Source organism: Triticum dicoccoides, chromosome 3A, assembly GCF_002162155.2.
Source record: "Triticum dicoccoides isolate Atlit2015 ecotype Zavitan chromosome 3A, WEW_v2.0, whole genome shotgun sequence".
NCBI classification, from domain to species: Eukaryota; Viridiplantae; Streptophyta; class Magnoliopsida; order Poales; family Poaceae; genus Triticum; species Triticum dicoccoides.
Genome location: NC_041384.1, coordinates 719264926 through 719280073, shown reverse-complemented (window position 1 = coordinate 719280073; position 15148 = coordinate 719264926). Strand labels below are relative to the sequence as shown.

Below are 15148 nucleotides of genomic sequence, written 5' to 3'. Positions count from 1 at the left end.
AGCCCCGACCACGACCTCGACGCCGCCTGCCCCTCCCTCATCGCAGGCACCCGAGGTGAGCACGCCTGCTCCTCGCTCTCCCCTACCTCTGCCTAGGGTTTCTACCTCCATAAAATTAGTTAGGGTTTCTACCACTTTCCACCCCTATAGGTTCATCAAATTAGATGGTAATTAGGGCAGTAGTTCTTAGGTACTAATTAGTTAGTAGGAACTAGGTACTAATTAGGTACTAGAATATTTTTATTTATAGTAAGTTTATTTTTAGTAAGAACTAGTTGAATTAATAGAACTAGTTAGTAAGAACTTGTTGCTATTTTTTTAGTTAAAGCAATTTTCCCGCATCGACGTGGACGATGCCTATCCCGCATCCTCGTCGTCGAGTCGGCGGAGGACGACACCTGCTTGACCAGATGGGCCATGTCCGGGACTGGGCTCCGCCGAGGTGGTATTGGGAGGCGCTACCTACCGGGGGGCGCAGGTTGGTGAGGATCCAGCCTGTCGTTGACCCGAACCTTCTTTGGTGGTGGTCGCGTGGGCCAGTGACGGTCCAGAGGCTCGAGGACTCCGCGGAGGTGGTGCGTCACCGTGTCAGTGAGGAGGACGCGCATGTCCGTCGCTACTTGTTTGCGTTGGAGCACAGGTTCTCCAATACCTGGCAGGTTCTCCAGGGATCTCACTGGAGCTATGATCCCGTGATGGTTCCTTTTCTGTGGGCGTCCACCGCCCGCGCCGATACCCGCCGTGTGCTAGGGTTTTAGTTGTACTAGTGATGTTATATGTATGACACTATTCAGGATGTATTAGTGATAATATTTGACGATATACGGACGCATGAGATGATTTACTTTTTCTTATTGAATGCATGCTAATTTGAGTCTTATAAGATATTTTGAAATGTATATCTTGTGTTGCTCAATATCCAAGTGGCCGGTCATGTTTGCAGGTTACACCTCCGAGTGGCCTATGTTTTGCCGGAGTGTTGATTCATTTCCGTTCCGGCAAATTTCAGGCGCTCGATATATCCTATTTTAGGAAAGTTCATGCCGGATTTTTCCGTGAATTTTGGCATGACTTTTGCCAGAATATGTAGGAAATATCGAGTGCCCCGGATTTATGTGTTGAGTATCCTAGTAGTTGTCTTTTATCAATTTTCAATTAATGTTTTAACTATGAACATAGGAAATGTCTGAGGACAAAAAGGATTTCGGTATTTGCAAATACTGCGAAGACGAGCGCGGCCTGTGTGACGGAATCTTCCTAGATGATGATAGGCGCTTCAGCATCAAGCTGGACGAGAACTTCGAAGTGGATACAGTAAGTCACAACGACAAGTCTTTTTTCGTAATTAAGCATGACATCTGCTTCATTTGCTTCAACTTATATTTTTTTTTACTATTCTACTAGCGTATCCCCTGCCATGCAAGAGTTTTTGTATTGGATAAGATAGGTCTCAGTCATACTATGGAGGTAAAGAAAGTTTATTTGAAGACCGAGCATGGTTATACTTTCCACGCAAAATTATACAATTCAGACGACTACACCTATTTTGGATGCAAAACATGGCGAGCACTATGCAAGACTTATGCATTTGAGCCTGATATGGTTATCACCTTTGATATTCGTCCGGAAGATGATATTGAAGGTAATACCGACATCTGGGTCGATGTGCAGACGCCTCCAGTTACACCAAAATGTAAGTTTCTCAACCATATTTATGTCTTTGATATTGTTTATTCAAAAATAGTTGACAACTAATTTGTATTGTCAGCTTATTTCGGTGCAAGCAAACATGTCCAGCGCTTGGTAGATAGGACCTACTACTGTCCCAGGGCTGAACTAAACTGCAAGGAGCTAAGTCATTATGTTTCATGGCTTGAGGATCTTGATACCGTCAAGACAAATTTTCTTCCTGAACTTAGAAATCTTAGTACTGAAAACGTGCGACCAATAGTGTTCGTCATGAACTACGGTCACATCTATTTAGGAAGGATGGTAAGATTTTTACTATTTGTCCTTAGTGCATCTTTTCCATACATTATTTGTGAAGCTAAACTTCATTGCTAAGTATGTGACCATACGATGTTCTTCAACAGGGACTCCCGATGAATGTTGTGCCTTATGGGATCGAGACTAAAGGTACCATGAGTATTATTAGCTTACGGCCAAGATATCCTACATGTTACTTTAGTGCCTTCAAGATCACCGATGAATGCTTAATAGTGCAAGACTGGACCAGATATGTGATGGGGGAGCGCAGACAAGTATTAGGGGGCAGCAAATAGATGTGCTACCCAAAATTAGGATACAGGTTCATCTGCATGCTCCAACTTGATCAAGGAGGAGAGCTACACATGTTTTATGTTGTTTTACCTAAGAAAGAGCAGCAAGAGTGATTAGCTAGAAATGAGTTTGAGGATGATGATGTGCTACACTATTACTATGATGATAAAATAGCTAGTGTTGGTGGTAATGACTGATGATTATTATTAGCTAGTGTTAGTGGTGATTAAATAAATATTGTTGGTGCTAATGATTATGATGTTGATTAAATAGCTTGTGCTGGCGGATTAGATTCAAGTAGAGGCAACATGTGGTGCACATCGAAAGTACTACTAGTCCAAACTAGATCAAGTTTGGATTAGTAGTATACTTTTGACATGCACCACATATTGCCTCCACTTGAACCTAATCCACCTTCATTTGACACACTGTTATGGACATAATGATGTAAACCTCATAACTGGTATTGTACCAATATTTGTACGATGGCGCATAAATACACTAAAAATAAAAAAAATAAAAAAATAAAAAAAACAATACTAGTAGCGATGGAAAGAAAACACGCTGCCAGTAGTTACATTAGCAGCAGCGTGGGAGTGAACAAGCGCTGCAGCTATTTGTCCTAGCAGTAGCGCGTGCGGCACGCGTTACTGCTAAGCAATAGCTGTAGCGCCTTATTAGTAGCGCGCCTACCCGCGCTACTAGTGAGCACAAAACCAGCGCTACTGCTAGGGTTTTCCCTAGTAGTGCATCCTGCGTGTCGGATACTTGCTGAGTAATCGCGATGGTCGAAAGTGATCGGTTGAGACGACCAGTGGCAGGATTTCGCGGTGACAGGCACTTGGGTATATTTTCCTGGGAGTGCCACATTGTTTTTTCCCTTGATCACGTGTAACACGTTTACTATTTTGACTTCTGGTGAAAATTTCTTTTGTTCCCTAGTGTCTTGCTTGGGAGGCTCGTCCTCGTCTTCACTTGGTGTATCCTCCCCCTTGTGTACGGCGTTGAGATTGCCGGACTGCTTGAAGACCCAACATTCTCTGTGGGTATGATTAGCCGGTTTACCAGGGGTACTATGGATCTGACATACTTGGTCCAGAATTTTGTTGAGGCTGGACAGTTCATCCCTGGTGCCTTTAGAGGGCGGCTTTTGCTGACCTGGCCGAGAGTTTTTGAATCCGGCATTTACTGCCGTGCCCTTCGTGCTGTCTTCTTTATTCCGGCATTTGTTATTGTTGTGCCGTGCTTTCTCGTTTCCATCTCTAACTTCAGATGTACTGGGGTCGCTGGTGCTGCATCTGGCTAGCCAGCTGTCCTCACCCGCGCAAAAGCGGGTCATGAGGCTTGTTAATGCGGCCATCATTCTCGGCTTATTTTGGCCGAGGTGTCTGGCGAGCCATTCATCACGGACGCTATGCTTAAAAGCTGCCAAGGCTTCGGCGTCCGGACAGTCGATAATCTGGTTCTTTTTAGTAAGAAACCTGTTCCAAAGCTTTCGGGCTGACTCTCCGGGCTGTTGAGTTATATGACTCAAATCGTCCGCATCCGGAGGTCGGACATAAGTCCCTTGAAAATTTGCCCGAAAGGCGTCTTCGAGCTCTTCCCAACTTCCAATGGAGCTTTCGGGGAGGCCTTTAAGCCAGTGACGAGCTGGCCCTTTGAGCTTGAGGAGTAAGTACTTGATGGCGTGGAGATCATCTCCTCGAGCCATATGGATATGAAGGATGTAGTCCTCAATCCAGACCCCAGGGTCTGTTGTTCTGTCGTATGTCTCTATGTTTACGGGTTTGAATCCCTCTGGAAATTCATGGTCCAGCACCTCATCGGTGAAACATAAGGGGTGTGCGGCACCCCTGTAGCTGGGTGTACCGCGTTGTTCAGATGTTTGTTGTGTTGCATTGTATGCTGGGCGCGCTTGCATGGTCCATAGATGGATCTTGCTGTGCCATCCTTTGGGTGCGAGCCCTCGCCTGGGTCACGTGTTGTATTGTGAGTGGCGTTGTATGCCGCTCTGTGTTGGTAGAGGGGTCATTTATCCGGCCAGGTGGCTGCTTTGATATTTGGGTGTGGGGGTCTGAGGCCTCCTCATCGAATTCAGGTAGCAGCTTCAGCTTTGGGTAGCTCTTGGAGGGGCGATTGTCGCCGTACCTCGCTGCAGTGTTGAGTATTTTACTCCATATGATTTGGAGTGTGTCTTGCGCAGCCTTGAGCCTTTGCTTCTATTTTTTAAGACTCCTCGCGGTGGCAATAAGCCTTTTACGGGCATTCTGCTGCTCTAGGTGCCTGTCCGACGTTATATCGTCCGGACCATTATCCTTGATAGAATTAGTTTGTTCGGTTTGATTATCCGGATTGCCGCTGTCCGGCAGCGGTTCGCCCTGCTCCAGCGCTGGGTCTGTGTGATTGTTATTTTTGTCAAGGCGGGATTTGGGGCGGCGCTTGCGTCGCCGCTTTGACTGCTTCTCGAGGGAACAAGCCTTCGGTGCATCCTTCCACTCCTCGTCGTCATCTTTTGGTGCATCCACCATGTATACGTCATATGATGAGGTGGCTTTCCAGGGCCCAGTAGGCACTGGTTCTTCATCGTCTCCTTCATCGGCGTCCATACCGTCGATGTCTTCAGAGTCGAAGTCGAGCATGTCGGTTAAATCGTCGACAGTGGCTACAAACTGGGTGGTGGGTGGGCTTTGAATTTCTTCATCGTCCGTATCCCAACCTTGCTGACCGTAGTCCGGCCAGGGCTCTCCTGATAAAGAGAGAGACTTTAGTGTCTTCAGAATATCGCCAAAAGGCGAGTGCTGAAAGATGTCTGCGGCAGTAAACTCCATGATCGGCGCCCAATCGGATTCGATCGGCAGGGGTGCGGAGGGTTCAGAGTCCGGAGAGGAGTCCGGCTCCTTGGAGTCACGAGTCTCGCGGAGTGCGGGGCTGGTGTTCGGCTCGATCACCGTTGGGATCGCAGCCCCCGAGGCGGCGTCCAACCACCCATCCTCGATCGGCGCAGTTGGCTCCGAATTAAGGGTCTAAGCCGATGTGGGTGCGGCCTCCAGGGCACTGTTCGGTGGCAGAGCTATATCATGCTCGTCGTGACAGTGCGGCGCACTCGGCAGTGGCTCGAATCCGTCGAGGATCAAGTCCCCGCGGATGTCAGACGTGTAGTTTAAACTTCCAAATCTGACCTGACGGCCAGGGGCATAGCTTTCGATCTGCTCCAAATGGCCAAGTGAATTGGCCCGCAGTGCGAAGCCGCCGAAGACGAAGATCTGTCCGGGGAGGAAGGTCTCACCCTGGACTGCGTCGCTATTGATGATCGTAGGAGCCATCAAGCCTAACGGCGATGACACAGAGGAACTCTCAATGAAAGCACCAATGTCGGTGTCAAAACCGGCGGATCTCGGGTAAGAGGTCCCGAACTGTGCGTCTAGGCCGGATGATAACAAGAGGCAAGGGACACGAAGTTTTACCCAGGTTCGGGCCCTCTTGATGGAGGTAAAACCCTACGTCCTGCTTGATTAATATTGATGATATGGGTAGTACAAGAGTAGATCTACCACGAGATCGGAGAGGCTAAACCCTAGAAGCTAGCCTATGGTATGATTGTTGTTCTGTATGTTGTCCTACGGACTAAAACCCTCTGGTTTATATAGACACCGGAGAGGGCTAGGGTTACACAAAGTCGGTTACAATGGTAGGAGATCTGCATATCCGTATCGCCAAGCTTGCCTTCCACGCCAAGGAAAGTCCCTTCCGGACACGGGACGAAGTCTTCAATCTTGTATCTTCATAGTCCAGGAGTCCGGCTGAAGGTATAGTCCGGCCATCCGGACACCCCCTAATCCAGGACTCTCTCAGCACGGCTTGTGGCCAAGGGTTATACCCAGAAAGAAGGTGAAGACTTCTTTGACACTTACTCACCCGTGGCTAGACTGACCACAATTCGGGTGCTACTATCACTAGCTGCCTCACATGGTCTTCTCGTTCATCAAATGGACGTTAAGACAGTTTTCCTCAATGGAGAGTTGAAGGAGGAAATTTACATGGATCAGCCAGATGGTTTTGTAGTACCTGGTCAGTAAGGAAAGGTGTGCAAGTTATTAAAGTCTTTATATGGTCTTAAACAAGCTCCTAAGGAGTGGCATGAGAAGTTCGAAAGAACATTAACTGTTGTCGGCTTTGTAGTAAATGATGGTGACAAGTGTGTGTACTATCGCTATGGTGGGGGTGAAGGAGTTATTCTTTGTCTGTATGTCGACGACATACTGATCTTTGGAACCAATCTTGATTTAATCAAGGAGGTTAAGGATTTATTATCTCGCTGTTTTGAGATAAAGGATCTAGGAGTAGCTGATGTTATCTTAAACATCAAGCTGTTGAGAGATGAGAATGGTGGGATCACACTGCTTCAGTCTCACTATGTGGAAAAGGTCTTGAGTCGTTTTGGGTATAGTGACTGCACGCCTTCTCCAACTCCATATGATGCTAGTGTGTTGCTTCGAAAGAACCGACAGATTGCTAGAGATCAACTGAGGTATTCTCAGATTATTGGCTCACTTATGTATTTGGCGAGTGCCACGAGGCCTGACATCTCTTTTGCTGTGAGCAAGCTGAGTCGGTTTGTGTCAAAACCGGGAGATGATCATTGGCATGTGCTTGAGAGAGTTATACGCTATTTGAAAGGCACCGCAAGCTATGGGATTCACTACACTGGGTATCCAAGGGTACTGGAGGGTTATAGTGACTCAAACTGGATATCTGATGCTGATGAGATTAAGGCCACAAGCGGTTATGTTTTCACACTTGGTGGTGGCGCTGTTTCCTGGAAGTTTTGCAAGCAGACCATCTTAACGAGGTCAACTATGGAAGCAGAACTCACAACATTAGACATTGCCACTGTTGAAGCAGAGTGGCTTCGTGAACTCTTGATGGACTTACCTATGGTTGAAAAAAACCAATACCCCCTATCCTGATGAATTGTGATAATCAAGCTGTGATCGTCAAAATAAATAGTTCAAAGGACAATATGAAGTCCTCAAGGCATGTGAAGAGGAGACTGAAATCTGTCAGAAAATTGAGGAACTCCGGAGTTATTACGTCGGATTATATCCAAACGTCGAAAAATTTGGCAGATCCCTTCACAAAGGGTCTATCACGTAATGTGATAGATAATGCATCGATGGAGATGGGTCCGAGACCCACCGCATGAGTTGTCCATAGTGGTAACCCACTCTATGTGATCGGAGATCTCGTGAAGTAGAAATGGGAGACAAACTGTTGGTCAGCTGGGAGGAGAGTATCCTTATATTATCTATCCCACTTCATGAAGATGCAATACTCTCCTGATCTGCATGGCAGGTTGATACTTATCTTAATGTGTTCCAAGTGGCTTATTCGGGTAAGCAGAGATGTTGTCCTGCATAATATCTTCTGAGGAACACACCTATATGAATTTGACTGTTAACGTTGCAGTCTATGAGAATTGGGTGTTCTCTAATAAATTCATGAAAAGGCCCTGGAGTATGACGTATACGCTGCACCCGCGGGGAAGCCTTGCGGCAGCCCAGTATCGGTCAAGAATTTGTGTGAAACTAGTCTCGCAGAAAACTTGTAGTTCAAGGCATAGTCCACTATTCAAGTTGTGATCTAGTGTAGCATAAATCTCTAAGTGGAAGTTCAACTTCACAGTCTCCACTAAGCACCGGTATATAAACAATGTTTTGGAACTAAATGATGAGATGTGCCAATGAGACTTTGTGGGGGATTGTTGGAATTTTGCTAGTAGGCCTTTGGCCCAAAGCCCAACTAAAATTCTGAAATTCTCTTAGCCCATTCATGCACACATGAGAGTGGAGTGAGTGAGGCTAAAGTTTAGTCCCACCCCGAAAGTTGAGAGAGAGTTGCACCTCTTTATAAGGTGATCTCTTCTACCACTTGTATGAGCAAGAGAAGAGGAGACCTACACGCGCGCTCCTCCTCCTCGCTCGACTCGTCACGACGCGTCGCGCCGCGCCGCGCCGCGCCGCGGGTTGTGGGATTGAGTCGAGCCGAGCCGAGGACATAGCTATGCACATTGTCTATATTTTTGCTGCTCGGGAAAAATTAATGATTCATTAATTAATAATTAACGGACGCGTTAATTACTGAACGTTTCCGATTCTTTTGGATCTTGACGACTCGGACATGGGGTTTACTCCCACGACCTACCCGCCCACACTATATTGTCAGGCAGACGTCTACCCTAGCCGCCGCCGCTTCGTATGGTTTCTCACCACCGTTCAAGATCATTGCGCCGCCAAGCAAGTCTTCTCCATCCCTCCTTTCAGCGTGCACCGGGAGAAGGGACAGCAGGCCTCCGGAGCCCCGCCTCTCGTGATCATGTACGGGAGAGGGGCGATCAGGTTTTTGGGAAGCGCACTCGCGCGACTGCTGGCAGCGACGACTTCGCGAACGATGACTTCTTCCCCGACCTCGGCAACCTCATCCTCGACGACATGGGCGACAACGTCAACGCCGGCAGTGCTGCTCCCGCTGCACCGTATGTGATTCTATCCTTCCTGTTCGAGATCATGGTAGAATTCATGTTTCTAGTATGTGTCCTAGATGTGATATGTTCATCTGCTATGCTAGTTCGCATGATTAGTTTAATCTCTGCTACTGTAGTCATGATTTATCTTCTAATTATTCAGATTAAATCTCGTAGTAACTTGCTCATATTTCCAACATGCACATGGCCGTTGCATATCAGGATTAGGAGGTATCAGGAGTGAAAATGTTCCTTTGTCTTCCATCCATACTGTTATGATGAACATAGGCATCTTTGAGATACAAGGGAAATTTAGAGAGGTTAGCGTATTGCAACTATTTTATATGATTTCATTAGAACTAATCAACTAATTAAGGATCTAGTTTTAGGTTGCTAATAATATTCTACACATTTGCTTTTGCAGAAGTACTCATGGGACATGTCTGAGTACCATGACTTGTTCGAGTGCGGTAGACACCTTTTCTCTCATATGCTGGCAAGAATAAGCATTTAATTCTAGTAAAAATACGCCCATATATTACCGACCCGCTTGTCGCCGAGTCCTTGTCACTACGAGAGGGAGTCCTATTCGCAAGTCTCAGGGGCTACTCACATGTAACCATGGAGACGGACTGTTTGGAGATTGTGAATCTCTGGAACGATCGCCACAACACTCGCTCGATTGTGGCTCCTATTTTGGTAGAGATTGGAGAGCTTTTTTTGTAGTTTGATTATTTTACTATTCAACATGTAAGTAGGACAGCTAATCTCCCGGCTCACCTATGTGTGAAGCGTGCCTGCTCGTTTATGGTGACTGAGAGTTGGTTGGACTCAGAACCCTCGTTCCTGGTCACGAGCCTGTTGGCGGATGATCGCAGGATCTCCTTTGTTTGAATAAAGCTCTCAGGTTTCCTTGCAAAAATAAAATAAAATTGCCCTGCTGCTGGACAGTCACTATACCGAAACTTCTACCATCAACTTCTGTGAAGACTTCCACTGGCTAGCCTTCAAAGAACTGCAAAGCAAAAAAGTGAAGGCAATGTAATTAATATAGAATGTCACATTTTAAACTACATATACGCACATCTTTTTATGTATGTGCATGTTTCCCAAAGAAATAGTTGAAAGCATAATAAGATTCTTATAAAAAATCTTGTTCTTTTTGAATCCTGGATGTCCACAGCATGAAGGCATCATTTGAAAAGAAAAGAATGCTAAACTAAAATCAAGTTAGTAGAAATAGTCCTGAAAGATATTCACTTGTATAAACACTATTCCAATTGTATCATGTTGAACAATACATCCTAACCGGCACTGTGGAGTGAGCATCTTGTAGGTGGTAATCTGCTGGCGGACCATGGTTGCCAGCGGATGATGATCTCGGAGCAGATTGAAATGGATTGGAGTGATGGTGGAGCTTGGGAGTGGCGGCGCAGACAGGATGGCGAGGGTGAAAATAGGATGAGTACGGTTGAGGCTCGTTGAACAACTTAAATAACCTGATTTGGCCCCTTGGGCTGCGCACCGGAGTGACGGTGTGAATGCGTCCTCACCGGATCGATGAGATTTGGCATGTGTCCGAATGGGTCCTTTCTGTAAGTCTAAATTGGCGGACCCGTCCAGATGAGACTGGACCTCCTTATATCCGCCTCAGATATAAACTGAATATGGAGATATAGGTGAGCCCAAACGTATAGGACCGATTTGAGAAGTCAGACTATTAAAGGTCAAGTAGTGGCATCCTATTACCCTAAAGGGTAAGTTGTGTTGAAGTCAATCAAAGGGTGAACTGCAGTTGCCCTTTCATTCACCTAGAATTTTGGCTTGCTCTTAGGGTGGACCACATCAGAGGTATTGGAACTACGTTTCGCGTATCCTTTTTTCTTAGGAAATACTACGAGGTCATGATTTAGTGACCAGTCAGTAACTGGGCTGTCCATTCGGAGCATCGAGGAGCCCATGCTCTAAGATGCGGTGCACTAGCGTTTTGATGGGCCGTGGCCTCGTCGTCTGCAGCCGAGAAAGCCCGTGCTGCGAGGTGCGGAGGGAGACGAGGCGAATTCGAAATTTGGCCGCCCGTTCTGCCGTTGCTGGTCATCATCAACATCGTCTCATGTTCGGAGATGCTCTTGACCAAAATGCTTTCGCACGGAAAGAGACTACGAAAAAGAAAAGTCTCGTGCCACCGCGGCGACATGTGCTAGAAACTACTGTAGAAACGAAGCAACCGGCAGTCTTCTTATGTCTCAAAAGACAAAGGCAAAATGACTTCCACTTTGACGACTCTGAGGAATTCCTAGCACCTTATATTATATATATACGTACCAACACCATACGCATCTCCAGATCACATAGAAGGAAGGAAGATGACTGAACCGGTGAAGCTCATCGGCGCCTTCGGCAGCCCGTTCGTCCACCGTGCGGAGGTGGCCCTGCGCCTCAAGGGAGTCGCTTACCAGCTCATCACAGAAGACCTCTCCAACAAGAGCGAGCTGATGCTCAGCCACAACCCCGTCCACCACAGGGTGCCGGTGCTCCTCCACGGCGACAAGGCCATCTGCGAGTCGCTGGTCATCCTCGAGTACATCTACCAGGCCATTGGCGGCCCGCCGCTCCTGCCAACCGACCCCGGCGAGAGGCCAAGGCCCGCTTCTGGGCCAAGTTCTTTGCCGAAAAGGTTACCATGCATGCCGGAATATTATTTTTTAGAACTCAAATTCATCTTTGCAAAATGTAGGATTCGCCAACAAATTCCAAATATAATCTCATTATGCCATGTGTGCGTGAATTATTTGATCAGTGCCATAGTTTTAAATAGCCGGCTACTATAGCTCTGCTATAGCCCGCTATATAGCCTTTTCAGCAGGGTGCCGCTAAATGGCCGCCTTCACAAATAGCCAACTATAGCTTCGCTCCGCTATAGCTAATTTGAAGGCCCGTCGCTATTTTCCTTAGGCTGCTATTTAAAACATTTAGTGCCTGATGTTGGTGTGGCTGGCACTGTGGACGGCGGGCAAGACACGGAAGGTTCTCATGGAGGATGCTAAGGAACACTTGGCGATAGTGGAGACGCAGCTCAAGCAGAAGAGATTCTTCGGAGGCGCTGCCATCGGCCTCGTCGACATTGCCGGCGCCAGCGTGCTGTCCCACTGGGCAGGCGTGCTGCAAGAGGTCGCAGGGATAACCGTCATGAGGGATGACGAGGATGGAGGACTACAACGCCGACGAAGTTGTCACTAAGTGCCTGCTAGATAGGGACCAGGTTGTGACCCACTTCATCGTTATCAGAGGGAAGTGCGTCGCCGCGGCCTAGTCCATGCTACCCAATTATCTAGCGAGCAAATAGACTAAGCTAGAGGTTCGTGTCGTTTGAATTAAGATGAAGATCTGTCGTAAAATAAGACATAGGGGCAGTTGGTGGAATGTTATTGTTCGATGCCACTGTGCTCGGTTTGCCTATGCAGGAAGCGGCCTCTAGGGGATCTGTAGCCAGTTTGGTTCACGCGCACACCTCTGTGCAATGAAAATTTTGGTGCCTATTGTAAGCCTGAGACGGTTGTGATTTTCGAGTTGGCTGATGCCTCGTAGTCTGACTATCAGACCCAAGTCGGCTCTGTAGCAAACCAGGAGGACACTAATCCTATACGGCTCGTCGGTTGGTTCTCGCGTGATCTCTGGGCGAATATTGCTGAATTGACCAGTTGATCTCTCTTCTCTTGAGGAACCAGAGCCGAGAAAACTCAGAGATCCATGGTTCTACAAAATTCAGAGTGACTGAACTATATATAGTCCGGTTGCTAACGTCAACATGTGTAGCTAGTTCTAAACTTCTAATGCATCTGGCAGATGGTTGGTTGCCGTCGCTATTTGATGTTTGGTTGACATGTATGTCTATCCAAATGAATACAGTCATTCACTACCATGCCTTTGGGTAGCTAGCTTCGTGCCAACTTTGATCAATTTCCATATTGAATAGACAATATGTACAAGTTTTGACCATTACCGTAACTACTGTCCATTTATCTCTCAATAGATAGATTGTTGAATGCCACCAAGTTTTCGAAACCATTTATACACATGCCGTATCGAAGTACTATATATTTGGTGATACTCACTCGTCTCTTTCCTTTTTGTAGTGTGTACATAGTTATGTTGTTCAAAAAGTGTACCTATGCACAAGATATAGCATAACCTATATCCATGGTATAAAAGTTTAGAAGCTCAACCGTGCCACGTGCATTGTGGGCTGCACAAAATGTACTCTCTGTACCTGTATGAATAGATGGTGGTGGAACAGTACAAGTGCCCAAGCAAGTTAATGAAGTTACCGACAAACTAATTAGTGAAACTTCCGAGCATATCCGTTCTAATTTCTTTTACTATCTGCGTAACAGATGAAAACAAGAATTTGAAGTTACTATATTTCATTGAATTCCCACAAATATGCTCGTGTCGTGATTGAGAATCAGCTGAATTTGCTTACCCTTGTATTCTAATGTACTTCTTGAAATCTCTACATTTTTATAGTCTTAGTTTGAAGTTATCTTGTACTCCCTCCTCCGACCGGAATTACTTGTCGGAGAAATGGATGTATCTAGACGGATATTAGTTGTAGATACATTCATTTTTATCCATTTCGGCGACAAATAATTCCGAACGGAGGGAGTATGAGAGAACCAATCATAGTAGACTGTTCCCAGGATGTGGACGCGTAGGTAATTGTATGTTCTGGTAAGGCAAAACAGCTAAGCTAGTAAACATGTCCGTGTCATGCGTACAAGTGCGTTCATTAATCCATCAACATAGGGTCCGTCTTCATTCCGTGTTTAGTTAGCTCCAGGTTAGTTCAAGCTGGACCTACACATGGTTTTCACTAGCACTAGTAGTTCATCTCATCCAAGCTTGTTCTAGAGTACGTCTTCGCATAGAAGCCCAAAATTTTGTCATCATAATCATAAATATATCATACCACGGTAGAACTCAAGTCTTGTCTTGGACATCGACATTGGTCACCAACATACATTTCATGGTTACTTTTTATATGTATAATAAATTTCATCTTATAAATATGCCTTTTAATATTTCAACAGTTAAAGTGGTAAAATTTAGCAAATAATATATATTATTTAATATTTGAAGTTGAAACTCGGGCTTTATTCATCATTGTGACTGCCGCTCTGGACATAAAGCGATGCGCAAAAGGTCCTCATCCAGTATGCGAAAGTGAACTCGACACTAGTGCAGACACATCTCATAAAGAAGTACTTCAGAGGCGCCACGTTTACCCTCGCTGGTGTCAGCCTACTATCTCGCATGACGAGCATGATGCAAGAGGTCGCTGGGGCGAGCGTGATTTCAGACTATGAGTATCCTTCTACCACCAGTGGACCGAGGAATACAACGTTGATGAAGCTGTCAAGGAGTGTCTGCTGAACAGGGTCCATCTCATCCCCTACTTCACCATCATCAGGGCAAAGTGCTTCTCTGCGGCCTAGTCCATGTCACTCAGTTATCTAGGCAACAAATAATCCAAGCTAGCAGTTTGTGTGATGTTTGTGGCATGAAATCAACACGAAGATCGCTTACAAATAAGAGACCTAGGCAGTTGGTGGCCAGTCATTGTTCCATTTGAGTGCGCTTGGTTGCTCTTAGTTATTGCTTAATTACCTTCCGCCTTATATCCGCCTCAGATATGGATTGGTGCTAGTGAGTCCGAATGTATAGGGTAGGTTTGAGGAGTCAACTAGGTCATGATGTATGATGGGTCGCTAACTGGGCCGTCCATTCGGATAGATAGAGAGCGTTGAGGAGCCCATGCTTAAGGATGCAGCGCACTAGAGTTTTGATGGGCCGAGGCCTCGTCGTCTCCCTCCGCGCAGATATAAGGCGACGAGGTAGAGGAATCGATCAAGGGAGTCAAATTCGAAATTTGGCCGTCCCATTCTGCCGTTGCGGGTCATCATCACCATCGGCTCATATTCGGAGACGCTCTTGACCAAAATGCTTTCACACTGAGAGAGATTGCGAAAAAGAAAAGTATTGTACAAACGAAGCAACCATCAGTCTTCTTCTAGCCCAAAAGACAAGATGACTTCCACTTTGACGAGCTGAGAGCATCTCCACCAGACGTGCTAGCTTTGGCGCGCGCGGGAAAAGATTCCGGTTTTACGCCCGCGGGCCGGTTTGGTGTGCTCCAGCAGGCGCGGGAAAAAGAAGTACGCGCGTGCGATGCGCCCCGGTGCGTGGCAGTTTTGGTGCGCAGCGTCGGGTGCGCTCTATAGAAACCCGCGTGCGAGCCCGCCAACCGCCACTCCGTCGCCTCCTTCTTCCCCGCCGCGTCCTTCTTCC

The 15148-nt window shown here is 46.5% G+C and overlaps 1 pseudogene; it reads left to right on the top strand.

The window, feature by feature from the left end:
- The first annotated feature begins 11166 nt into the window (after positions 1-11166).
- LOC119273100 lies at positions 11167-12040 on the top strand (annotated as a pseudogene).
- The last annotated feature ends 3108 nt before the right edge of the window (positions 12041-15148 follow it).